General features: G+C 37.9%; 1 long non-coding RNA gene across 2 annotated transcripts in view; it reads left to right on the top strand.

Annotated features, from left to right (window-relative positions):
- The window catches only part of LOC113910441, a 126,882-nt gene extending 108,957 nt beyond the window's left edge, over positions 1 to 17,925 (top strand). Inside the window, exon 4 of one of the 2 annotated variants that reach the window (XR_003516042.1) lies at positions 17,704 to 17,925. This is a non-coding gene — a long non-coding RNA (uncharacterized LOC113910441). Of the gene's footprint in view, positions 1 to 1,223; positions 1,328 to 17,703 lie in introns of those variants that run through there. The other variant, XR_003516044.1, reaches the window with a different exon arrangement.
- Positions 17,926 to 25,761: the final 7,836 nt, after the last annotated feature.

Below are 25,761 nucleotides of genomic sequence, written 5' to 3'. Positions count from 1 at the left end.
ACCGATTCTCTTTTCTGGGGAACTCTAATACAGCAGGTACTCAGTAAATATTTATAGAATGAATACATGACTTATCATTAGTCATTTACAGCTTAGACTCTAAGCTCCTAGAAGGGGGTAAAACTTACATACCCTTCTATTTGTTTGGTGCCTAACATCAACTTTCTTTCATTCATTCATTCATTCAACATATATTTGTGGGTTTTTTTTTAAGATTTTATTTCTTTATTTATGAGAGAGAGAGTGAGAGTACAAGCAGGGGGTAGCGGCAGGCAGAGGGAGAAGCAGGCTCCCCGCTAAGCAAGGATCCCAATGTGGGACTCGATCCCAGGACCTGGAGATCATGACCTGAGCCGAAGGCAGCCGCTTAACTGACTGAGCCATCCAGGCGTCCCAACATATATTTGTTGATTACTGATCTAGTACCAGGCATTAAGCCCACACCACATACATGTCTTTTACTTCCCTACCTCCGCCTTTATCCTCCCCCCAACCCCGTTCCCTTATTTAATTCTACCTATCCTTCAAAATCCAGTTCAAATACAACATCTTCTATGAATAGGAAGCCATTCATCTATTCAGCAAACATTAATTAAATGTCTACTATGTACCAAGTACTGGGTTATGTTTGTTGAATAAACATATGAGCTTCTAAAAAGAAAGTGTTACATAAAGAGAAAGCAGGCATGATTTTTAAAAATGTACTTATTAAAGCTGGACTTGTTAGAGAGTCTATACATTAATAGCATCGCAAACAGCAAAAATACATAGATCACTTGACTGGAATCACTTGAGTCATGTGAGAGGTAGTCCCCAGTCAACCAAAGGACCACAGCACTGGAGCATTTAGTATGGGAAAGTAGCACATTCACATGAAATCAGAAGGTCAAGCAAATGTGGGAGGTAAGAAGTGGACACGTTCAAATAGGAGTATGGCAGGTTGGGGTAATAAAGAAGGGAAATGGTAAAGGGTTTTCAAAGGAACATCATTTTTGCACCTTATCCGTATTTTTCCATCCATCAAAGGTAATAAGTCCAGGTTTAGCAGCAGCACTAGCAAGCTAAAGCTTTATGTTTGAGGTAAAAAGCCATCCTCTTGGCTCCCGCCTTGCAATGAAATGATATATGAGGATAACAAAGATTGACAGCTTGGAAAGGTCACTCGTCCAGTCAGCCCAGCACACCTCATCTTGCCTCCATGTCATAATAAACTTCACTTGCAGACCCTGTCTGAAAGCACATCCATATGCCTTGGATGCTCCAGGAATGGAAAGGTCATATCGGACCTGAATGCTTCTTGGTCACGTGTGGGTGCTCCTGGTCTCCCCTGACTTGCATATGTTTATATTTAAAGCCACAAGCAGGTAAGTTTCCATCTCTTGTTCAACCTGTCAGCCTGGGTCTGAATCATAAATTATATATTTTTTTCATTTTACAGTCAGAAAAATCTCCTCTTCAATGATAATAAAATCAGTGGACCAGTTTCTGCCCTTCGTTACTTATGTACAAATCCTGCTGAAGTCAGCAAAACTTAAGGGCATGCAACTTTGGGCAGAATGTATTCCAACTTTTTTTTTCCTTGCTGGATTTTTATTACCTGACATCTTTCTGATTCCTCTGGATTGCACAATAAGGGAAGGGTGGCCCAGTTTGGGTAAAATAAAAAATGACCCAAACCACTGACCTAAATCCTGTCTTTGAAATTTAAAATTACATTTACTAGGAAGGAAAATAGTTTTTTGAGTGTGGGTGGTTTTCTTTTTCAAAACCCATTTTCAAATGTTGACCTCCTGAATGTTATCATACCAGTTTGGATTGGAAAACAGAAGGATAGGTAAACATTTTTTTAAGCTTGGTGGGGGGAGGTCATCCTTTCTGAATTCATTATCTGCAAAGAAGCAGGAAATACCAAGAACTTTTTTTTTTTCCAAAAGATTTCCTGGTCACATTGCCAGATTTGACTCCAAAAGCAAATTGTCCAATTTTGTGAAATATTGAGACTTTTGTCTTCCCTTCTTTCAAAGGTGAACTTAGGTAGTGAAGAAACAAAGGCAGGAAAGCTTTGCTTGGGGAAAGAGATAAGGGATGAAGGTGATGAATCCTCCTTTGCACAAATAAAGGGGCCACATGCATATTTGCCACATAGATGACAGCCCTCGTGATTCGATGTAATGACTCAGACTACCCCACCATAAACCTCGCGCTTTTCCCTTGAGATGCTTACTGATGTCAGTCTTTTACGATAAGATGACATCTCTAGAAGCACTCTGTAAAATATCTGGGATATAGGATTCTAACACATTATAGCCATATACTCAATTATTTACCAGTTCTCTGAGATTAGAGCCCTAACCTAATGGAACATGACACAGACAAATTTTGATAAGAATTTATCACTAAACTGATCTCCTTAAAATTGGGGTCTCTGGCTCATTTATTTTTGTTTCACTAGTACCTGGCATCGGGCCTGGTAACATGGAGGCAGTTTAACACAGTGCTTTGATTTTACAGTCCTGGCTTTGAGTTCAGATTTTGCCAATTACAAGTTATATGACTTTGGATAAGACATCGTACTTCATTAAGCCTAATCTATAAAATGGGTATAGTAATTCCTTCCTCCCAATATTCTTTTGAGGACAAAGTAGGATATACTTTTAAGTGCTTTTCACAATGCTTGGCATGGAGTTTGCACTTAATAAAAACCGTAATTATTACTATACAGTCAAAAAGTTTGTTGAATGAATGAATGACTCAATCAATGGGTCAACCCCAAATTAAGAATTAACAAGGGAGCAGCAGGAGTATGTGAGAGCTTTGTCATAGTGAGACAGTTAAAGGGTCTGGGTAGGGAGTGCCTAAAGTGGGCATGAAGCGATTAACCTCAATCTTTTTTCTCAGCACATTTTCAAAAACTCATCACATTTGGTGGGACACCTGAATAGAATAAAAGTCCCCAAGTAGCACTAAAATAGCAATAATTTAGAATACCAATGTTTCACAATGTCCATACCATGCGCTGGTAATCTTTCAGCCCTGGGTAGCTATTTAAGTAAAGTATGTATGTGCTCTTTTAAATTCTTGTAGAGCAAAGTCACCACACGTTCTAGGAAACATGTACTCTTTCTTTCCTGTTGACATGATGTTTATGGGGCCACTGACCTCATTCCAGTCATGTTATGCCTCATGCTACATCATAAAAAGTAACAGTATGGAGCGCTTACTATGCACTCAGCACACTTCTAAGTACTTTACACGAATCAATGAATTCAATTCTCACAACTTCATGATGTTAAGTACTACCTATGTGGAAGTTACCAGAATCAACTTTATTTTACAGATGAGGAAACTGAGGCCCATGGAATGAAATAACTTGGCAAAGGTCACAGAGGTAGCAAGAGCTGCAGTGTATATTTGAAGCCAGACAGGTAGACTCCAGAGTTTTTAACCACTATGTCATATGCCCCATAAGACACACTAGCTCCAGCTGCCTAATGCGGGCACCATCAGACCAGTGTTTGTAAATTACATTGTAGCTACAGAAATTTTCCACATTGGTGGAAATACACCTGTATACCCGGGGAAGCTCTTTACACATGGTATGAGATCTGCTGACAGAGGCACAGTGTCTTATGGGCAAATTCTGCTTAGATCACAACTATGCCAAGGGCCAACATGCCAAGCTGAGGAAGTGAGGCGAAAATTGACCATGTTCTCAAACATGTAATTCTCAAAGGAAACGTGGCCCATCATGAGAACTTAGCAATAATCCCTGTTTCTACTGGGATGCTACTGAAGCCCTCTTCAACTCACTTTCTAAATTTTCTGTCAATGGAGCAGACCTACAAATAGCAGCTGGGCAATTATGAGGCATAGCCAGAGCTCCTTAAAACCTCCTAGTGCAACTTACAAATCATTAGCAATTACTCACTCATGATAATCTTGCCAAAAAATAAACTTGAGCATGGCAATCACCAAAAGAAAGGACAACAATTATTAAAGACAGTAACCAACATGGGGAATACAGAATCTCCCATTCAGTTTGTGTTCTGGGCCCAGACCTGTGCGCCTGTATACCAGTAGGTCTTGGCAATGCTGTCATACACCAAGTTACTGCCCTCAGAAACTTTACTCACACATATTTTTATATCTGTGCATGTGCTGATTAATAGAGCTCCCCACTTTGACTTGTTGCTCTTGGATTTATTGCATCTAGATACTAAGATTCAGCAATAGCATCCATTGTTAATTTTCTGTACAATAGCTGAATTTGGTAACTCTTGTCTAACTGAATATGTCAAAACCATTGCAATTGTATGCTGTATTGCATCCAAATAAAATGTTAGTTCTGTCCTAGAACAGGCAGATTGGATTGCATATTTATTAAAATTTGGAAAACAGGCCAAGGACTTTGGGGAGCTCAACTTTGTTACCCCTGGGATCTTTACCATTGCAAGCTACCTTTCTCCTCAGCCAGAATAGTCATGGCCAGTAACGGAGAACTGGTAAACTCCTTTGAGAGTCTCAGTGGAAAAGTTCTTAAATAGTCCTTAGAATACTTTTAATTTTGCATATCACCTTGCATCTCTAGAGCTGTCCCTGCTGACTTATTCATCTTCTCTGTTGTCTCTATCTCAAAAGGGAGATAGCCCTTGAAAACAAGGAGCATTCCCACTTGGCAGATGGAGAAAATGGGCATCTGATTGGTTGTGCTCTACTCACATAATCAATATTCCAGAAAATCATGCAGCACAGATAGAATCCATGCCATGAAAGGAGTGCCAATTCAAAAGTAATCCTCACCCTTAGTAATCGTAACCCATTGAGGTTACCAAATAAATTGAGAAGAGTATTTCCAATTAAGATAAACACTGTAGAACTCTTAATGTTTGTCATTAAGCTTCGAATATCCTGCACCCAAGGAGTGGTAACTAATCAAGAGGAATGTCCACAGTCTGCTGCCCTTCTTCCAGCTGTATGCCCATAACAGGAGCCAGCTAGGTACTTGGCATTGGGTAAATAAAGCTAGGGTAGGATAACATTAAATCCAAGTTACCATCATATCTTACCTTGACAACTGTAATACTTCCCTACCACCATTCTTGCCCACCTCAACCCTTTCTCTTCACATAGACTAGGGTTGTTTTTACAAATACCGTATCAAGTCCTACCCTGGACCTACCTAAAACTTTCAGTGGCTTCCCTTTGCACAGAGATAAAGGTCCAAATTCCTTTGTAGGGTGGACAAGGTGCTTTATAAGCTGGCTGCTGCCTACCTCTGCAACCTCATCTTAAACCCTTTCCCCTCATCTCCTTCATTATCTCATCAATACTCACCTCCTCTAACTCCCCAAACCATGCCAAACCCTTCCCCAACCCACAGCATATACTTTTCCCTCTTCATGTAGCACACCCCTCCCCACCTGTTCCCCTCTCCCAGAGGACTGCCCTCCCTCTGACTCTTCTCATGATGGCATCTTATTTTTCGGGTTTGCACTTTATTGTCCCTCCTGAGACAGACCTTTCTTTATTAACCTAGATAGATCTCACCCACTCTTCCCTATCACAACACCCTGTTCATTTTTTCATTCACCTACCAAATTTATTTGTGTACTTAGTATGTGCCAATAACTGTTTTAAGTGCTGTGGATACAACAGTGAACAAAGCACACCAAAAAGTGCATGCATTCATGAAGATAATATTTTAGTCAGAAAAGCATACAGTGAGCAAAATAAGTAAGTGAATGAGTATCAAAAAATATTTAGATACTAAAGCTAGGGAATGTTTTACTGAGAGGGTAACATGTGAGAAGAGAGCCAGTGGGGAGAGGCAAGTTTCCTTGTGACTACTCAAGGAGAAAGTATTCCAGGCAAAGGGAGTATTAAGTGCAAAGGCCCTGAGGCAGGAAAGTGCCTGGAATGTTTGAGGAAGGCAAGGAGCTGGAGCGGCTGAAGGGGACTAAGGTGGAGGACAGTTTTAAGAGATGACACTAGAGAAGTAATGGTAGGGTCAGATAGAGCAGGACCTTGGACATCATAGCAGGTTCCTTGGCTTTTACTCTGACTGAAATGGGAAGCCCTTGGAAGTTTTTGAGTGAAGGGTGATATGATCTGCCTTGCATTATAACAGGATCATCCCAGTTGCTCCCTGGGGGAATAATTTGAAGGACTTATGCAATGAATGTTTGTGTCTTGTGTCCCCCCAAAATTCATATGGGTTTAGGGCTTCAAGCCCTAAAACCCAACCTGTACTTGAAGATAGGGCCTGTGAGGAGGTGATAAAAGTTGAATGAGGTCATAAGGGTGAGTCCCTAATCTGATAAAGCTGGTACCCTTATAAAAAGAGGAAGAGACACCAGAGCTTTGCATGCAGGCACCAAGGAAAGGCCATGTGAACACACAGTGAAAAGGAGGCCAGAACTGGACCAGGCTGGCACCCTGATTTCAGACTTCCAGCCTCTAAAGGTATAAGCAAATAGATTATTGTTTAAACTACCCAGTCTATAATATTTTATTATTGCAGCTAGAGTTGCAATAATTTTTATTATTTATTCTAACCAAAGAGAGCAAGAATGGAAGACTTTGTTTTCTTCCTAGCGTTTAAGAGAATTTGTAATTTAAAAAATCTGCTAGTGTGTGTTTGTTTCAAATCTTCACTCAACGGTCAACTTCAAGAGGCTCGGCTCTGGGTCTCTCTCATTCACCACTCTACCCCCATGTCCCAGTACTGTACCTCGCAAGTCACGCATGCAGAATAAATATTTGCTGAATGAGTGATTTGATGAACTTAGGACTTCTCCTAAGAAGGTCCCATGCATTCAAGATATTTGCTTTTGAATTACAAATACAAACCCCAGCCAGGGCTGGGGTGCAAAGATGAACCCTAGTTGCTTACTTCAAGCTCTTAACAGATTTTTATGTTTTTCTTATTCAATATCATAATATTTAATAAGAGTTCAAAATGAAAAAAAAAAGGATATATTTTTACCAGAGCCAGGTATCTTTAATTTCTGAAGTGTTTTTTACTGGACTACTTTGCAATCATCTGTTAGAACTCAGATGACACCTATTCAAAATGTAACTTTTGTATATGATAGACTACAGGTTTAAAATTTGGATCACTTTAAAGAACTCTTTTATTAGTTTCTTAGGGCTGCCATAACCAGGTTATCATGAACTGCGTAGCTTAAATAACAGAAATTTATTGTCCCACAGTTCTGGAGGTAGAAGTCCAAAATCAAGGTGTTAGCAAAGCTGGTTCCCTTGAGTTCTGTGAGGGAGAATCTGTTTCATGCCTCTCCCCTAGTTCCTAGAGGTTTGCTGGCAACCCTTGTCATTCCTTGGCTTGTGGAAGCATCATCCTAACCTCCGCTTTCCTCTTCATGTGGCATTCTTCCTGTGTATGTTTGTGTTGTAATTTCCCCTTCTTATATATAAGACAACCAGTCATGTTGGATTAGGAGCCTATCCCACTTCTGAATGACCCCATTTTAACAATTACATCTGCAATGACACTCTTTCCAAATAAGGTCACATTCTGAGTGGAATGTGGGAGTCACGTTCTGAATGGGGGAACACAATTCAGCTCATACCAACTCTTAATAAAGGAATAAATAAAAGTTATTCTCAAAGACTCCTCCACCTTCCAGCCCTTAATAACTACTTGTTTTTGATCAGTGTGGGGTTTCAAAGTTGAAAAAAAAAGTGGAATTCTGCATTCTACAACTTTTATAAGAAAAGCAGCAAGGGGGTGCCTGGTTGGCTCAGTCAGTTAAGCATCCGCCTTCAGCTCAGGTCATGATCTCACGGTCCTGGGATCCCGCCCCACGTCGGGCTCTCTGCTGAGCTTCTCCCTTTCCCTCTGCCTGCTGTTCTGCCTGCTTGTGCTTGTGCTTTCTCTGTCAAATAAATAAATAAAATCTTAAAAAAAAGAAAGAAAGAAAAGCACCAAGGTATAGCAAAGAAAACACTTTAGCAGAAGTCATAAAGCCCTATTCCAGTCTCACATATCTGATAACATTTGATTCAACTAACCTTATTGAGGATATCAGTGAGATTCTTCATATATAAAAGGCAGGGTCAACTTTCATCACTACCAACATCTCAATCTGTCCCAAGAAGAAGGAAATAAATGTTATTTGTGGTAAGCAAAATTCTAAAATGACCCCCTCAACCTGCACCTCCTAGTACTAGCCTTGTGATTGCTAACTCACGTGGCAAAAAGGATTTTGTGGTTGTAATTAAGATTACCAGTCAGCTGACGTAATCACAAGGAGATTATCCTTGTGGACCTACCCTAGTCACATGAGCCCTCTAAAAGCAGTTTTCTCCAACTGGTAGTGGGAAAGAAAGTCAGATTCAAAGTATGAGAAGGGTTCTTACAAGTGAGGTTGTCCATTGCAAAGATGGGCTTTGGGGACAAGGACCCAAGAGTGGCCTTAATAGCTGGGAGAGGTATTGGCCAACAGCCAGTGAGAAAGTAGGGGCCTCAGTCCTACAAGCACAGGGCACTAAATTCTGCCAACTTGAATGAGCTTAGAAGCAGACTCTTGTCTGAGGGCTGCAGATTAACCAAATTTTTGAGACTCTAAACAGAGAACTCAATCAAGTTCACCTGGACACTGAGCTATAGAACTGTGAGCTACAGATGGGTGTTGTTTTAAGCCACTGACTTTGAAGTAATATGTTACACAGCAACAGAAAACAAATACATTACTACATTATATCGAGAAAAGGAAGAGAGAAACCAGGAGGAAAGAGAAGAGAGAGTGGAGTAGAGAAAGAAACCAAGTAAAAACTGAGTATAATGGAGCACCATCAAAGAAAAGAAGCGAGGGAAGACATAGAGGTAGAAAGAGATAAGATACATGAAGTTTGCCTTAAATATTTCCACTTAGAGTTAAAACAGGCTTATATTTCTTTAACTGTTCGCCTGTTTGCATAAGTGGTAACAGTGCATCTGACTCACACCACTTTGGACAACGAAACTGAAATCCTGACCCATATTATCTAGGAAACGATAATCTAATAAAAAAAAATAGAAGGGAAACTGTGCTCTTTGCACATGAGGAAGAGTAGAGGAAAGGAAGAGATAAGGAAAGAAGAGAAGATGAAGGAAAGAGAGAAAGGATAGGGGAAGAAAAGAAGGAAACTGCAAAACAAATGGTTTTCAGAGCAATATAAAATTCTGTATTGAAAATTGAACGAATATGTGTCAGAGACACTTCTCTTGAAGTTCTCCAGAAGCAATAGAGAAATTGCCATTTCCATTCTGCCTTTCAGCCTTTTTGAGCTTCACTGAGTTGCCTGGCTGCCTAAACAGGCTTCAATGCCATCAAAGGGAGCAAAAGCTCCACAGCCATGACATTAAAAAAAAAAAAAAAAAGTCTTTACCTCATGTAGGTATTTCTGAATCCAATAATTATGAAAACACAAAATCACATCTGTTTGAAAGAGACGGGTAAGCCAATAGCAATGTTAGACATTTCCAATAAAATTCAGTAATTGAAAATAAGTTTTATTAGGAAAACATCATTTCTGGACTTTTCCTCAGAAGGCAGAGAAATTACTCTGACATGGTCAAATCCCAAGGAGAATTTTTTCCTGTGTCCTTAATGGTTCTATGGCTCCTTTATAGTATGCGGAGACATTTCACCCCATGTTCAATGCCCAGTGACACAGACCAACCTCAGCGCATTGAAACAAAAACACAAAGACCAAGTGGGTGTAGAATTTACAGTAAAGAGCTTTACAGAGCCAAAGTGGCCAAGCAATTAAAACAACAAGCACCAAAAAATGAGTAAACTCTGTGCACAGACAGCTAGTTTCGTGTAAGAATTCTTTTTTTAATTGAGCTATTAAACACTAAAAAACGAGAGCTGAATACACAGGACAAAGTTCAGCTATACAAGCTGGCATCCAAATAAGGAATAAGAAAGCAGATATTCATCTAGCAACTTCTGTTCAGGGTTCTAAGGAAATACCAACTCTATTTTCTTTGTCTATGACTACCAATATTACTTGTAAAGCATTCTCAACAAGTTGGTTAAATAAGATCTTTTTTCCAGCAAGAGCTGAAAGACCTCTAATGGAAGTATGCTTTCAATAGCTCCTCTTGCTGTGCTCAGGAAATTCTACATGATTATTGCCATTATTTCCGACATGGATGACTGTTATATAATTGTCTATTCTCTGTCTTGTGGCCTTGGGAAGATGATTATGTGATGGTTGATGACCAGCCAAACCCCAAGACTGTCAAGTGACCCAAAGAGTTGTTTATGCCAATCTCAGGAAGGAAAAGTACTACATAATTACAAAATAACATATTTAGACCAGGGGTCAGCAAACTACTTCTGTAAAGGCCCATAGAGTAAATATTTTAGAATTTGTGGACCATGTGATCTTTGTCACAACTTCTTGACTCTGGCTGTTAGTGTGAAAGTAGCCATAGAGGACACATAAATGAATGAGTGTGGCTACATTCCAATAAAACTTTATTTATGGACAAAAATTTGTATTTCTTACAATTTTCTTATGTCATAAAATACTACTCTTATTTAGATCTCCTTCAGCCACTTAAAAATGTAAAAACTATTCTTAGTACACATCCATCCAAAAGCAGGTGGTAGACTGGAACTGCCAGGAGGGCCATAGTTGCCCACTCCATATTTATACTATTTTATGTGTTTCCAGAATCCATCCCATGATTATACTTTAGGACTGAACACATGATACAAACATACTAAAAATTGGTTCAAGTTATATACAATGGGTACCAGATGCACACTACTGAATTTTGTGAAATATTAATAGATGTTCACCGTTTCTAATATATCATAATTCTATTTACTTGGTGTTTTTAGATCTTCTAGTCCATGAAGAAAATATAATGCAGAAAATCTGAAAGTCCCAACTAATCTGACTGCCTATCAAGTGCAATTTTTTTTGACACTGAAATTCTGTATAATGTCATAAAACCCTGAGATTTGTTTTCCAGCAGAGAGAAATTATCTCAGAATTATTTGGTGTTATTTATTTGGTTAAGCAATTATCTCAGAATTATTTCATGATTTATCATGTGCAATAACACAATTACAAATGGCCTATAGTCAACATCTGCCTTGCCCTTAGTCCTCTGACATCAACAGTAGTATTAAATGGATACAGCCAAAGAATCAAGTTAAGGCTGACTCCAATTGCAGATCTTGGGGGCAGCTCTAGTGGGAGTTTTAATGTGGCTTTACTATTATCCACACAGAGTGATTCATAGTTCAAGGCAACACTAGTCATTATTGGTGCAGCACTATTTGTATATATGTAAGTTGTCCAATGCATATGGCTGCCTATTCTTCATATTAATGCAAAATAAGGTGATTGCTAAAGAGTTTTCTAACCCAGCTCAATTTTCTCAATAAGTCAACCACCTTTTTACCAACTCTGTGACTTATTTGAAGCTTCCCCAAATTCCCTTTATGTCTGCTTCCCTTTCACACACCAGTGCAAGTTACCTCTTACAATTCAGTAGATCTGGCAATTACTTTTCCCAAAGTGTCATTGTTTCTTCACAATTGAATTTAAGTTTTAGGGATGTAGTTAGCTCCACTACCAAGAGAACATGATGCAAGTGTTTGAAAAAGTAAATAAATCTGAGGTTTTTTTAAGCCCTTCCACTCTCAACAGGAAAACATACCTTCTTCTTGGCTACACAGAACAAATGCCACATCTTTTGTCTTTTCTTTAGTTCATCTCTGATTTACTCTCTCCTTCAACTCTTCTTTGCTGTCATTGACTGCCTTCTTTCTTTTCTTCCCTTTCACAGTCCCCAATTTTTCTTCTTTCCTTTCATTTTTCCCAACCTTCCTTCCTGCAAACACTGATTAGCTATCAGGCCCTGTGCTCGGCACCAGATGCAAAAAGATCAGCAAGACATAGATGTGGGAGACAGAGGGTGTCATAAAATGTGGAATGGATCTCAGAGTTGACTCCTCTCTGTGCCTTAGACCCTATATGCTTCATTTTCAAGAGGCCCATATTTTATCTCCAATCTCTTCAGAGTCTTAAAAGTCTCCCTATTTCTTGCACCCTCTAGCTTCAAATGTAATCATGCCTCCCCAAATTGAAAAACAAATTTCAGTTTCATGTTTTAGTAAAATATTTCAAAAATATAAAGAGCAAAATAAGAAGTCATCCACAATCTAAATGAACTAATTAGAGTTTCATCTTATTTAATTCAGACTTAAAAAAAATAAAAATAAATAAAACAATTCAAGTGCATCTGAAGTTTTCTTTGCAGCTAACACTCCTACCAGGTCTCTCCCCCACCAAGTAATCACCACGATGAATCCTTCCCATTTAGTAGTTTATACTTTTGCTACATAGGTATGGGTCTATGTCATTTTGTTACTTGTATATGTAGTTTTAAAAATAGATAGGATTCCTTTGAGTGTTTCAGTACATGATATCACACTTTATGTTCCGTTCTGAAATTTGTTCATTAAATATATTTTATATATTATTTCTATACTTAAGATTTATCCATATTGATACATAACTTCAATTTATTCATTGTACCTGATGAGTAATATTCATCATATGAATAAGACACAAGTTATTTATCTTTCCCTTATGATGGACATTTACATTGCTTCCAATTGTTCACTACCAAATATAATGTTGACATTTTAGTACATGTCTTTTTGTGGGCATGGGTAAAAGTTCTTCTAAAGTAATTAGCCAGATGAACAATATCTGGACCTCAGGCCATGTGCATTTTCATCTTCACTAGATACTGTAGATAGTACCAATTGCCTCTCCAAAATAGTTGTTTCAATGTTGTGTTCTCCCACTGTTACTGTCTGAGGCTTCCCCCCAGGCTTGCAGCAATTGGTGTTGTCAGATTTTTACATTTTATACTGTCTATGGGTTCAAGTGTATCTTATCATTGCTTTCCAACCCGGTTTCCATCCTCATTTAGCTATAAAACTGTTCTTTCCATGGATATCTAACAATCACCTTCTTGCCAAATCACAAAGACTTCACTTGTACTCGTCATTCTGCTTGACCTCAATTGCATTTGGCATACTGGTAAACACCAAGTCCAAATTCTCTTCTCTCTTTGCTTACATTTAACAGCATTCTGGGGAAGAGAAGGCAGAGAACAATATGTCCCCTTAGAAGTTCAGATGTAAATCTGGTAGATAAATCAGGAAATCTTTTCTTCAAAGAAATATATTTAATAATAGAACTACAAACCTGGAAAATTTTTTAAAAATACAGGTAGCTTTCATAATATGAAATACATAAAATTAATATCAAAACAAATACTCCTAACATTGGGTGTACAAGAAACAGCATGAGAATACATTCATAATAAGTACTGTACTTAATGCAACATTTAATAATTACTTATGTTTAATATAATTCATGTGTGATGTATTTTTTTAAGATTTTATTTATTTATTTGAGAGAGAGAATGAGAGACAGAGAGCATGAGAGGGAAGAGGGTCAGAGGGAGAAGCAGATTCCCTGCCGAGCAGGGAGCCCGATGTGGGACTCGATCCCGGGACTCCAGGATCATGACCTGAGCCGAAGGCAGTCGCTTAACCAACTGAGCCACCCAGGCGCCCCATGTATGATGTATTTTTTATTGATAAGCTTATTCCTTATTGAAATATAACGTTTTATGTTTTAAAAATTAAAATATTTGAATCTACTGTAATATCAAAAAGGGGGTGGTGGGTGTCATGAAAGCTATTTATGATGATGCGTCTTCCTTTTCCATGAGCTATGGTTCATTCTGACTAAGCAAGCTAGAATACAGATTTAAAAATAAAATCAGAGGTGCCTGGGCGGCTCAGTCAGTTATGTGTCTGACTCCTGGTTTGGTTCAGGTCATGATCTCAGGATCCTGAGATGGAATCCTGCCTCGGGTTCCTCACTCAGCAGGGAGTCTGCTGGAAATTCTCTCCCTTTCTTCCTCTCCCTCCCCCTCTATTCTTCCCCTCCCCCACACACCCCTCAGGCTCTCTCTCTAAAATAAATCAATGAGTAAAATCTTAAAAAAAATAAAAACAAAAATAAATAAATAAATAAAATAAGATCATTTGAATCTGGCTCCAGGAACCTTTAAATGGGTCTAAATGAGTAGCTATACATGGAAAATTACCTAAAATACTGCTTATTGGAGCTCACATATATCTCAAATAGCCCCACCATCCATTGCCCACCCTTGACATCACTGATGACATTAAACAAATATTCATTTAAGAAATTTACTCAACAGGTATTTTCTGAGCAATGATTCATCAACTCTTCTAGCTGAAGGGATTGAGTGGTGAATAAGAAAGCCTCTTCACTCACACAACTCAGATTCTAGACCTCTGTAAAAGTAATACCAGGCTCTGTTCAGCCATCTCCTGTTTTTATAAGTTCTTTAAGTGATGGGGAATGAGGCGTTTTTGCTTTGGGGGAAGAGTAGCATAACTGTCAAAGTTAGCAAAAAGAAAACTCCAAAATATTATAAGACTGATACCAAGAGTCACAAACATTGTAAAAAGATGATGTCCAGATTTCTCAGTATAGTCCAAACCTAGATATACAGAGCAATGGTACAAAATGACCTTCTTGAACAGCACTGGAATAAAAATTTTTTAATAAAAATGATACAAGTCCTAAAAAAAAAAAATCCTGAACTATTAATTTGGCCCACACTTGAAGTTGGCAATTACTAAAACCTATAACCAAGAATCCTCAAAGACTGTAAAAATTTTATGTGAAATAGCCCCTTTAATTGCAAAATGTAAAAACCTTAACTTCTTTGGTGACTTGTATTAAACCTTGTATTCTGAATGTTTCCAAAACTCTTATGAAACAAACACTATGGTGTGTTTTTTTTTAATGGAAGAAGTAATATTCCTTATTAAAAAACATTATGGTGTTTCTTTGTGTAATTTCTGTAGTCAGTCTTCAAACAGATAACTCAGCAGAAAATACCATAACTCAAGTTTGGCAAAAAAAATCAATCCTTACCTTTTGTTTTCTTTGGTTCACTTGGCATGGTTCTATCACTGGGAGAGTCTATTCAAGTATTAGTTTATTCTGAACATTTAAAGATTCTATCGAATAAAAATGCTCTTTTTTCAAACCCTAGCAAGTACCACAAAGATCTATTATCTTCCTGATTCTATCAGATTTTTCTAAACAAAGGAGTAGAATTAAGGAGGAGAAGGATTATAGTATATACTTTTCCTAGTCTAGAAATATTGGGTTTGCTCATCTAGATTGCTAGCAAAAAAATTAGAGAGAAAGAAAAATCATCAGTTTAGATGCCCTGTGCCTTTTGTCCCCAAGCAATGTACTTCCAAATGCTGCCAAGTTCTCTTAGAGAAGAACTCATCCCACTGTCAAGATAATCAATATGAGAATAACAGTATATGAAACACCAGGTTTTTTTCCTTTGCTTTGTGAAGATATGTATGTGGATCAAAAAATACTTGTGTTCCATGTTGAGGTCCTTTGAGTCTCAAAAGGAAATATGCTTGGCAAATTTATGAGCTGAAAGACCAAGTGACCTATTTTTGGAACACCAGAGAAAAGACCAACTGTGTCAAACTTGAAAAAATTATAACTGTCAGTGGATCTTGGCTGTTTGGCAGATATACTTTAAGCATAGAGTATACTGAATCTGAAATTTCAAGAGAAAAATTCCAACCTTTCTCATTATAACAAATTTTAAGCCTTTATAGCCCAAACCAATAGTTATGGGTACTGCATATTAATGCTAAAAAAATCTAATTATTGTCTCAAGTGGGTGAAGATTTCAAGGACAATGTCTTAAAAATTATTTTAAGGAGGAAAAAATTGAGTCTCATCTACTCCTACTGTAAGAAAAATATGGATGGTATTTTCTTGACGCTGTGGCTAAAAATCCCTTCTGGAAACTCACAAGAAATGTGTTCTAGGATTGGACTAGACACAACTCACTTGATGGAGATTTTTTAAAGTATGCTTAATTCAGCTTCCAAAGTTAAATTTTGTACAATCATAAGTGGAGTAAAATATCACCCCAGAGCAAGTAAACAGGCTTTGCTTGTTACTGTTCAATGTTCATCAAATTACACGTGTGACACACATTTTCTCCACTTTCAGCAAACAAGAAAAATAATGGTACAACACATTTGATACTGAAGCACACTATTATGCCTTTGTTTTCCACATAGCTTACCAGAGAAATTTTTATAGCAATCAAGCATATTCAAGTCTCACATAATCAACTTTTAAAAAAATGAGTGTAGGATTAAGCATAGTTTTTTCTTCTAAAACTACCACTAAAGTGCTGTTTTTGCTCACGGATTTGAAATTGCAGAAACTTTATACATTGAAGCTACTCTCTTTCTGATCTGTACAATTCCTTTTGTGGGGTCCCAGTCTTGTTACACTTGCCCACTAGAAGACTGTCCCAAGACTTGGCTCTTGGTCATTTTCTTTCTTCTTCCCCTATCTTCCCTCCTACCCTCCCTCTCTTCTACCTCCTTTCCTCCCTTCCTCCCTCCTTCCCTCCTCCCTCCTTCCCTCCTTCCCATCTCCCTTCCTTCTTTTCCTCCTGACACTCACTCAAAAACCTTATCATTTCTCACAATGTGAACTAGGATCTCTGTGCAGAGGAATTCCAAATCTGTGTTCTTGACGTTTAATCAAATCACATTATACATTTACTTCTTCAAGTCATTCACCTAATATGTATAGGACACTGACTCTATACAGGTCTTGCCACAGGCATCTGGTATACAGCAAACAGTTCAACAGCACACAAAGCAGTCACTGTAGGTGCCTTTGGAGCTGCCTGCCAATGACCTCCTTACATATATGCTCAACACACTGCATTCAACATTCATTGCTTCAAACTCATCATCTTCCTTTCCACTAGCTCTCCATCTTGATTAATGTTTTCTGTGAAAGCTACAGTCACTCTCCTATTAATCCAGGTGTGTAATTGTGGGGTTAACTTGAATATTGGAAGAAAAGCAAAGAGAGGACATTTTTTAGTTTCCACTCCACACTTATCTACTTTTATTCCATGTCTGTTTTACAGTTCATTTTTCTAATGAACCTTTCAGAATTCAGGGTCTTTCTCTTCTAATCCCTTCTCTATAAAGGTGGTACATTATTTTTAGAATATTATCTGCATAAGGTCCCATCTCTGTTCAAAACCATCCTTGGTTCACTACTACCTAGGTAATAATATCTAAACCTGTCATTCTAGTATTCAAGACAATCCACAAAGTTTAAGACCCTTTCCAACTTTATCTCCCACGACTCCCCAAAATATATTTTCTGCTACAGCCAGATCATTCTCCTCACTGTTCACAAAGCATACTTTAGCATTTGCACCTCCATGGTCAATACATCCTGGAATGTTTCCCCCAGTCCGAACCCTCATTTTCTTCCCTAGCTGGCCAGGTTTTACCCCATTTAAGACAGACCTACAGAGTCTGTCTACCTCCTCCTGAATTTGTTCCCTAACTCTTCCAACCAACATTCAACTCTCTCAGAAAGCATGGACTATTTTATTTTATCCCTCCTGTTTTGATGATTTAGTTTTAAAAAGTGAACGTATTTTATCTCTGATATCAAATTAAATTTCCTTAAGTTGGGGCCTTCATTTTTCACTTTTACAACTCCTAATGTTGTGATTCTATTTGTCTAAAGGTTTACACTATGGAATGACTTGGCCTTCTACAGATTTCAAGGTACTACAGTCTAATCGCACCCCATGAAAGCAGTACCCACGTGAAATATCATGTAAGACATTTATTTACGAAGAGCACAGTTCCATCCCCTTACAGCAATGTTTTCATGGGATCTCCTGCGTGACAGTGTTCCTTCTGTTTTTATTAGGTCTCAAATCAAAGAATAACTCAGTGCCTCAACATGTACCGTTCACAATGATCCAATTAACAGGGCTTTTATGTCATCGTAGAAAATTAAACATTATTTTCCTTCTTTTACATGACTTCAGAACAAGCGGCAAGAATTACATTTTGATTTTATGTTCTCTTTGTGAACTAAACTTAGGCATTTGATTCTATTAACTGAATTAGCATGTGGAAAACCTCGTGAAAGACTGGCTATCCAGACAAGTTTATAAACATCATTTGCTCTCTGCACAAAAGAGTAATGGTGAGAGATTACGGGGAGAATATCAGATGCATTTAGTGTGACTAACAGCACTCACACAACCCCGTCCTTGCTCCATTACTGTTTATTATCTGCTTTTCAATAGTGCTCTGCATTTTCTCCAAAGATTCTGATGTAGAGATGAGCAGAGTGTTCCTCAAGCGAGAACATGCTCAATGTGCAGTACATTGATAGCAAAGCGCTGACAGACATTATTCAAGAATTTCGAGATGTCAGGAACTGCACCCCTGTGGCTCATAATGGGAATCAAGTGCAGCTATTAGATTTATTTGCCAAGGCCACAACACTTTGGCTGACAGTGCCAGAAAAGACAGAGGTCCTCATCCAGTGCCTCCCAATTAATGTGTTTACAATTCCTGTCACTCTATACTAAGCAGCTTGTGCCTGAAAGTCACAGATAATTTCTGTGGTCAGGGTAGCCCCATCTCCCTCCTCACCTCTTTCCAAGGAAACTAAGTGTCCAATTGACTAATAATGCTTCTGAATGGACTCCAAAGGATTTGTGAAAAGATCATGGTGTTAAGATCAGTATAATCTAAAAGAAGAGAACTGTAGGCTGGACCAGAGCAAAGACAATTCCCAAAGATACGAGTTTTCAACAGATTTACAGGAAGAATAGGAAGCTTTAGGAGCAGTTAGTTTTTTTTCAACAGCTTTATTGAAGTGTAATTGATATAGCATAAATTCACCCATTGTAGGTATATAATTCAATGCTTTTTGGAAGATTTATAGAGTTGTGCCCCCAACACAATAGAGTTTTAGAACATTTCTATCACCTCCAAAAGTTCCCTTGTGCCCTTGTTTGCAGTTAGTCTTTATTCCATCCCAGCCCCCAACAACCACTGAACTGCTTTGTGTCTCGACAAATTTGTTTCGTCTCGGTGTTTTTTATATACATGAAATTATAGAATACATAGTCTTATGAATTGGGATTTTTTCACTAAGCAAAATGTTTTTAAGGTTCAATTACATTTTAGCTTATATCAGTAATACGCTCCTTCTATATTCCTTCTAGTATCCTACTGTATGTTTGTCCATTCACCAACTGATGGTCATTTGGATTATTTCCAGTTTGGGGCTATGATGAATAATGTTGCTATGAATATCCATGCACATGTCTTGTCTCTGTGTGGATGTAAGTTTTCACTAAAAATCAAAGTAATCCTATCTTCATGAAAATTAGTTCTTTTTCCTTAGTGCCATAATTCTAAACTCCATTGAAGTGGTTAAACTCCACAGAAAATACCGACACCAGCAAGATTTTAAAAGAATGAAAAGCCAGACTGGATTCATTTCAGTCTACTGAATTCTTTACCTGACCCTTTCTCAATTTTATTCTGTGTCCAGGTAAGTGTATATAGAGAAATGACACAAGTTCAACTCAAAATACTAGATAAGGTAGCCTTTATCAGGGGTTATAGACTTTTTTTCTTCCAGGTATAGAGTAGTCTAAAGAATACAATAAAACTTATTGGCACCAACTTATTCAGTGCCATAGATTTCTTGCGACAAACAGAATAATAATCTATTAAGACGTGATTCTCAGTTTGTTTATTCTAAAATGTATTCAGCTATACACTCTTTATCTCAAAACAGAAAAATTTGCTACCAATTTATAGACACAGAGAATATTTTCCTTACAGCCTGAATTATGTCCATCTAAAATTCATATGTTGACGTCCTAACCCCCAATGTAGATGGTATTAGGAGATGGAGCTCTGGAGAGGTAATCAGTTTTAGATGAGGTCTTGAGGGTAGGGTTCTCATGATGGGATTGGTGCCCTTATAAGAAGAGACCGGAGAGCTTGTTCTTGCCCTCTCTGCCATATGAGTATACAGCAGGAGGCAGATACCTACAAGCTTGGAAGAGGATTCTCACCAGAACTCAACCACGCTGACATCCTGATCTCAGACTTTCAGCCCTCAGAACTGTGAGAAATAAATGTCTTTTGTTTAAGCCACCCAGTCTATGATATTTTGTTACTATAGCCTGAGCAGACTAAGACAATCCCTTTTTATGACCTTCATTCCGCCCTAAGAAAATCTTTTCCTTTCAAAAATAAAACAATACAAACAAAACTGTGGAAATTAAGATATTATTTTGTTGTTTATTTCTAGTGTAACTTCTTATCTTAAAATTTTGTGAAATTAAGATGATCCAACAAGGCCATTTCACTTATTTCTGATATCTTGTGGATAATTTTTCAGAAGCTGTTCTTTCAAAATAAATATGTTATTGTAGTTTTTTACATTAAAGAATGATTTTAATTTGCTGTAGTACAAATTATAATGTAAATCACTATAAAATGTACTTTTCTTTATAAAATGTGTTCAGAATAATTCTTGAGATGCATAACCCTTGGTAAATTGATGTATGCCCAAAATGTACCTAATCATTCCAGTGCATGTAGCTTTAACTGAGGTCTCTAATAAATGTCCTTGTTTAGCTGGCAGAAAGTGTATGAGGGAAGAATGTACCATTACCAAATGCCTCTTGGGATACTCGGCCTCATGAGCCCAAACTATGCTAAACATTGATAACATAGTAACCACAGCAATGACTTGGTATATGATAAAATTAATAAGCATGTACAAAATTCTGTATAATCAAAAAAGAATGTAGAATATTATCAACAGGATACATCTCTGGGACAATCAATAAACAAGTAGAGACTTTGGGAATACCTCTTGTAAAGGCACATGGCCAGACAAAGAGGATACTCCATAACTTCAGCCATAATCAGCATATTTACCATTCAAAAACAAGTCATTATAGGGGCGCCTGGGTGGCTCAGTCGTTAAGTGTCTGCCTTCAGCTCAGGTCATTATCCCAGGGTCCTGGGATCGAGTCCCACATCGGGCTCCCCGCTCAGTGGGAAGACTGCTTCTCCCTCTCCCACTCCCCCTGCTTGTGTTCCCTCTCTCACTGTGTCTCTATCTGTCAAATAAATAAATAAAATCTTTAAAAAAAAAAAAGTCATTATAATTGCAAAAGGCGACTGCACTCAGAAAACATTTATCTGAGTAATAGGAGTTTAAACAGGAGTTAAGGGGACCTGGGTGGCTCAGTTGGTTGAGCGTCCAATTCTTGGTTTTGGCTCAGGTCATGATTTCATGGTAATGGGATTGAGTCCCGCATCGGGTGCTATGCTTAGCACAGAGTCTGCTTAAAGATTCTCTTTCCCTCTCCCTCTGCCCCTCCCACTTGTGCGCTCTCTCTCTAAAATGGATAAATAAATCTTAAAAAAATAAAAACAAAACAGGAATTAAATCTTGCTTCCTTTACCATCTTCTTTGTTGTCAGAAAAAAAATAAATGGCATTCTTTTTATACTCTGCTGGTATAGGAGCAACAGATGCTTAGGCCATACTGAAAGTGAGGTGGCCAAAGGATATCAACTCCAGGTATCCCATAGTTGGAAATACCAGTATGGAGCTCAGAAGAGAAATCTGGCTGGAGATTTACAATTGTAGTTCATGAACATAAGGATGCCAGTTGAAGCCATGACAATCCATAAGCCAGTGAAAGGACAATTTGCAAACTGAGTAGAGAACCAGGAGAAAATCCTCCTAAATGTACACATATAAAGAACATGCAGAGGAGGAAGAGTCTGCAAACACTGGTAGGCTGTTTCAAAGCCAAAGGAAGTGAGCATATAGAGTGCGTAGATGAGAAAGGGTGCACCAGCCATGCCAGATGCCACAGAAAAGTCATGGATGAAAAATCCTGAAAAGCATCCATTTGATTTCATAAAATTGTTAGTGATCTTAACCAGATCATGGGATACTGGGAAGTAGAGAGGACAAAGAGAACAAAGATACAACCAGTGGGGATTATTCTTTCAAGATGTTTGGCTGAAAAGAAGGAAAGAGATACGTTACCAGTGGGAGGAACAGAGGATATGAAATTAAAGACACTTAGTTATTTATTTAGGTAATTTGATAGACTAAAAGAAGCTTGGGTACCAATGAGAAAGAAGAAGAGAGGGAAAGATGGAAGACACAAGAAGCAGGATTCTGATGAATTTTAGGTACTCAGCCAGTAACAATTTTAAGAATGAGGGACCCAGTTCAACACCTCTCCATTTTAGATACAAGGATCCTAGAGCTTACAGAGATTAGTTTACTTGCCTAGCTGTGCATGTCAGTAAGATCTGAGGACACACTCTAGAAAACCAAAATTCCTGTTAAAACCAGGAGATCTAACAGCTTCACTACCCTGAAACAGGTTTCTCCCCATTTTCAAGATCCCCTTGTCCCAATTCATTGTGTGTGTTTCTGCTTGCCCCTCAATTTGCCTGTCTTGGACCCATGGCTCTGCCTCTTCATCTGCCTTTGTCAAACTCCTGTGGTAGGGCTGCTAGATAAAATTGAGGATGCCCCCCCACAAAAGAATTAATTAATTAATTTAATAAAATTGAGAATGCTCAGTTAAATGAGAATTTCCTATGTTAACTATACTGGAATTATAAACAATAACAAATGTGAATTTCTAATAAACAATATTTTCATTTAGTATAGATATGCACCATTCAATATTTGGAATACACTAAAAAGTTATTCGTGTTTATTTGATATTCAGTGTTAACTGGGTATCCCGTATTTTTGCTTATTTGTTTTTTGCTAAATCTGACAACCCTATCCCAGGGGCCAGATAGCCTGATTGACTTTCTCTTTCCCAACACTCATAACCCTTCATTGTATGGCAGTCAGCTCATAACTCTGTTCTCCAGTCACCACCACCTGACACCCAGATGGAGAAATATTTATGTACTCTACAGGTATAAGAGTCCCCTAAATATCTGACAGACCCTAAATCATATATATCTGTCTTAACAATGAAGTCTAGGATTGGTTTTTTTTTTTCCCTAGATTTGCTTCCTTAATCGTGTAGTTCAAATAAGGTCAAAATGTCTTAGTACTCTAAGACAAACACTAATTAATGGCAGATAAAGTCAGTAGAAATGAGAGAGAAGAGAGGAAACTGACTCATATTTTTGTTTTTCCTCTAATAATCCACAAAGCAGATAAGGAGCAATAATTAAATTTAATTGCTGCTGGTTGGTTGATACATAAAGAGCAGTTTGGGTAAGAAAGTCAGGGATGTATCTTCTTCATCTTGTCTCAGAGGACTGCCTGGAGGTCAGCAACTCCTGGCACTCAACAGCTGCTGACCCAACGTGATGGCTTAAATAATAAATGCAATGAAATAAGGGCTCAGTTCATTTATGCAATCCTGCCCTGATCTGTTAACCCAAGTATATACTAAGTGCATATGGGAAAGAATGGTAGAAGTTCATGGTGTTTAGTCTATAAAAAAAACAAAAACACATTTTGCCCCAAGCATTTTCCCCCTTCATTTAAAAGTTAAATTGTGTATTTCAAAGATAAATCTAAGCCATGTGTCTCACTTTTTCCCTTTAACAGCAAACTGTTCTGAAAGAGCTCACTGTCATATCAAGGACTTCCAGAATGTCATCTTTATTCCAAATGAGAAAAATCACATTTTTCCTAAACACACAACATTCGATCTCAAAAATACATATTGCCCTAACTCATGTCTCATGAAATACAATAATAATCTATCATTCAGCTGATCAACCTACATCATTTCTGAGGATACTTGTCATCTGATCAATGCCATTGGCAGTTTAACATTTATTAAGAGACTATTATGTGCCAAGCACCAGACTATATGCTTTGCAAATGTTAGTTCTAACCTCAATCACCCTGGTAGGGAGGTATTATTAATTTACTTAATAGACAAAAATATTAAAGTTTCAAGAGGTTATATAACTTGTGAAGCAAATAAAAGGCTAACACAACTTCTGTCTAACACATAAGTCCACAGTCTTTCCATTTTTCCAGATGGTAGTATGTTCCCTTACAGATAAGAAAAGTTAAATCATCCCTATATCATCCCTATTTTCTATAACTTGATAGTCTTAATAAAACACATAGACAAAAGCATATTGACGCAGAGTTGACTAACCCATATTTAACTCAGTGGAGAACAATGCACTAAAATGGTGCATGCATGGATCTAAAAAATCCATCCTTTACAAGAAATTAAATTGTAGAATTCACAAAAGAATACTCAGATTGTCTTTGTTAAGATGATGTATAATATATTCTATCTCCAGTACTCACAGCTTTTTTGGAGGGTTGTTAATTACATAGAGATTGTATTTTTTTGGTATTACGAGGGTAGAAGAAAAGAGAAAGAGCATTTTCAAAGTGTATGCATAGAGAGCTATCAGGGGATAGTGAATAAAAATTCACATTCTGGATTCGGACACTCTTGGGTTCCAAACCAAGTTCTGCTGCTCACTTGCCAATTATTCACTTATGGGCTTTTTACTTAACTACTCTGTACCTCATGGTCCTCATCTACCAAATGGACATAATAATACCTGTCTTATAGGAATATTAGAATAATTAAATGAGATTATATTTGGAAAATAGTTGCCCTAGTGCCTGGGACAAAATAAGCATCCTGAGAATGGTGGTTGTGGTTACAGCTAAACCATGAAGTAGAAAACTTTGGCAGTCATGGTAAAGTCATGGAGGCCAGTGAGGCACTTTTAAACAATTGTAGCCCATGCACAGGAAAAGGTGAAACCTAGCTAAGTGCTGGACAGCACTGGGAGGAAGTGGGGGGGGGGGGGGTGGCAGGGAGGTGACTGTCAGAACTGGCATGTATAAAGACCCAAAAGGGCTCGTCAACAAGCATGGCAAGTATCACAAAGAGAGGCTACTTATATTTGTAGCCATAAATTATCTCCCATCTGAATGTTTCACACAGGAAAACATAAGACATTAGAGAGATGAATTTCACTGGAGTAGGAGAAATAAAAAATTGGGAGATTCAGAATTTGTATGGTTTAGCCATAGAAGCATTAGCATCATGTGCCTCTTGCCTAAAAGTAACTCTGTTATTATTACCAAGGAGATTCATACATTGGAACTTTTAAAAAGTGGAAGAGACAATTATCATTTTGTCTTTGTTTAGTAAGAATGAAAACCTGCCTTTGAGGAAAAACACTGAATATATCTGCTTTGGTTGTTTGTGTTTTTGTTTGTTTGGTGTTTTCTTGCACAAGGGCCAGCAAACTACAGCCTGTGACCAAATTGGCCCATTGTCTATTTTTATAAATAAAGTTTTATGACACCACAGCCTCATTTGCTTTTTTACATACTGCTTATAGCTGCTTCTGTGCTACAATGGCAGAGCTGAGTGGTTGCAAAAGACTCTATGACCTGCAAAGCCTAAAATATTTACTATGTGGCTCTTTACAGCCACAGTGTGCTAACCTCTTTCTTAGAGCTAAGAGGTAAGTATTTCATCTTAGTCAGCTTGGGCTGCCATAATATGCTAGTGCATAACAAGATGGTGGCCGATTATAAGCCAGGAAGAAAGCTCTCACTAAAACCCAAGTGTGCTGGCACCCTGACTTACAACTTTCAGAACTGTGAGAAGATAAATGTCTATTGTTTAAGCCACCTGGTCTGGTGTATTTTATTATGGGTTGGAGGTGAGCAGGAAGAGTGAGCAGTAACTCTTTGACGA

This window comes from Zalophus californianus, chromosome 6 (assembly GCF_009762305.2).
Source record: "Zalophus californianus isolate mZalCal1 chromosome 6, mZalCal1.pri.v2, whole genome shotgun sequence".
NCBI lineage: Eukaryota > Metazoa > Chordata > Mammalia > Carnivora > Otariidae > Zalophus > Zalophus californianus.
The sequence above is the reverse complement of the archived record's forward strand: the minus strand, read 5'-3'. Positions and strand labels throughout refer to the sequence as shown.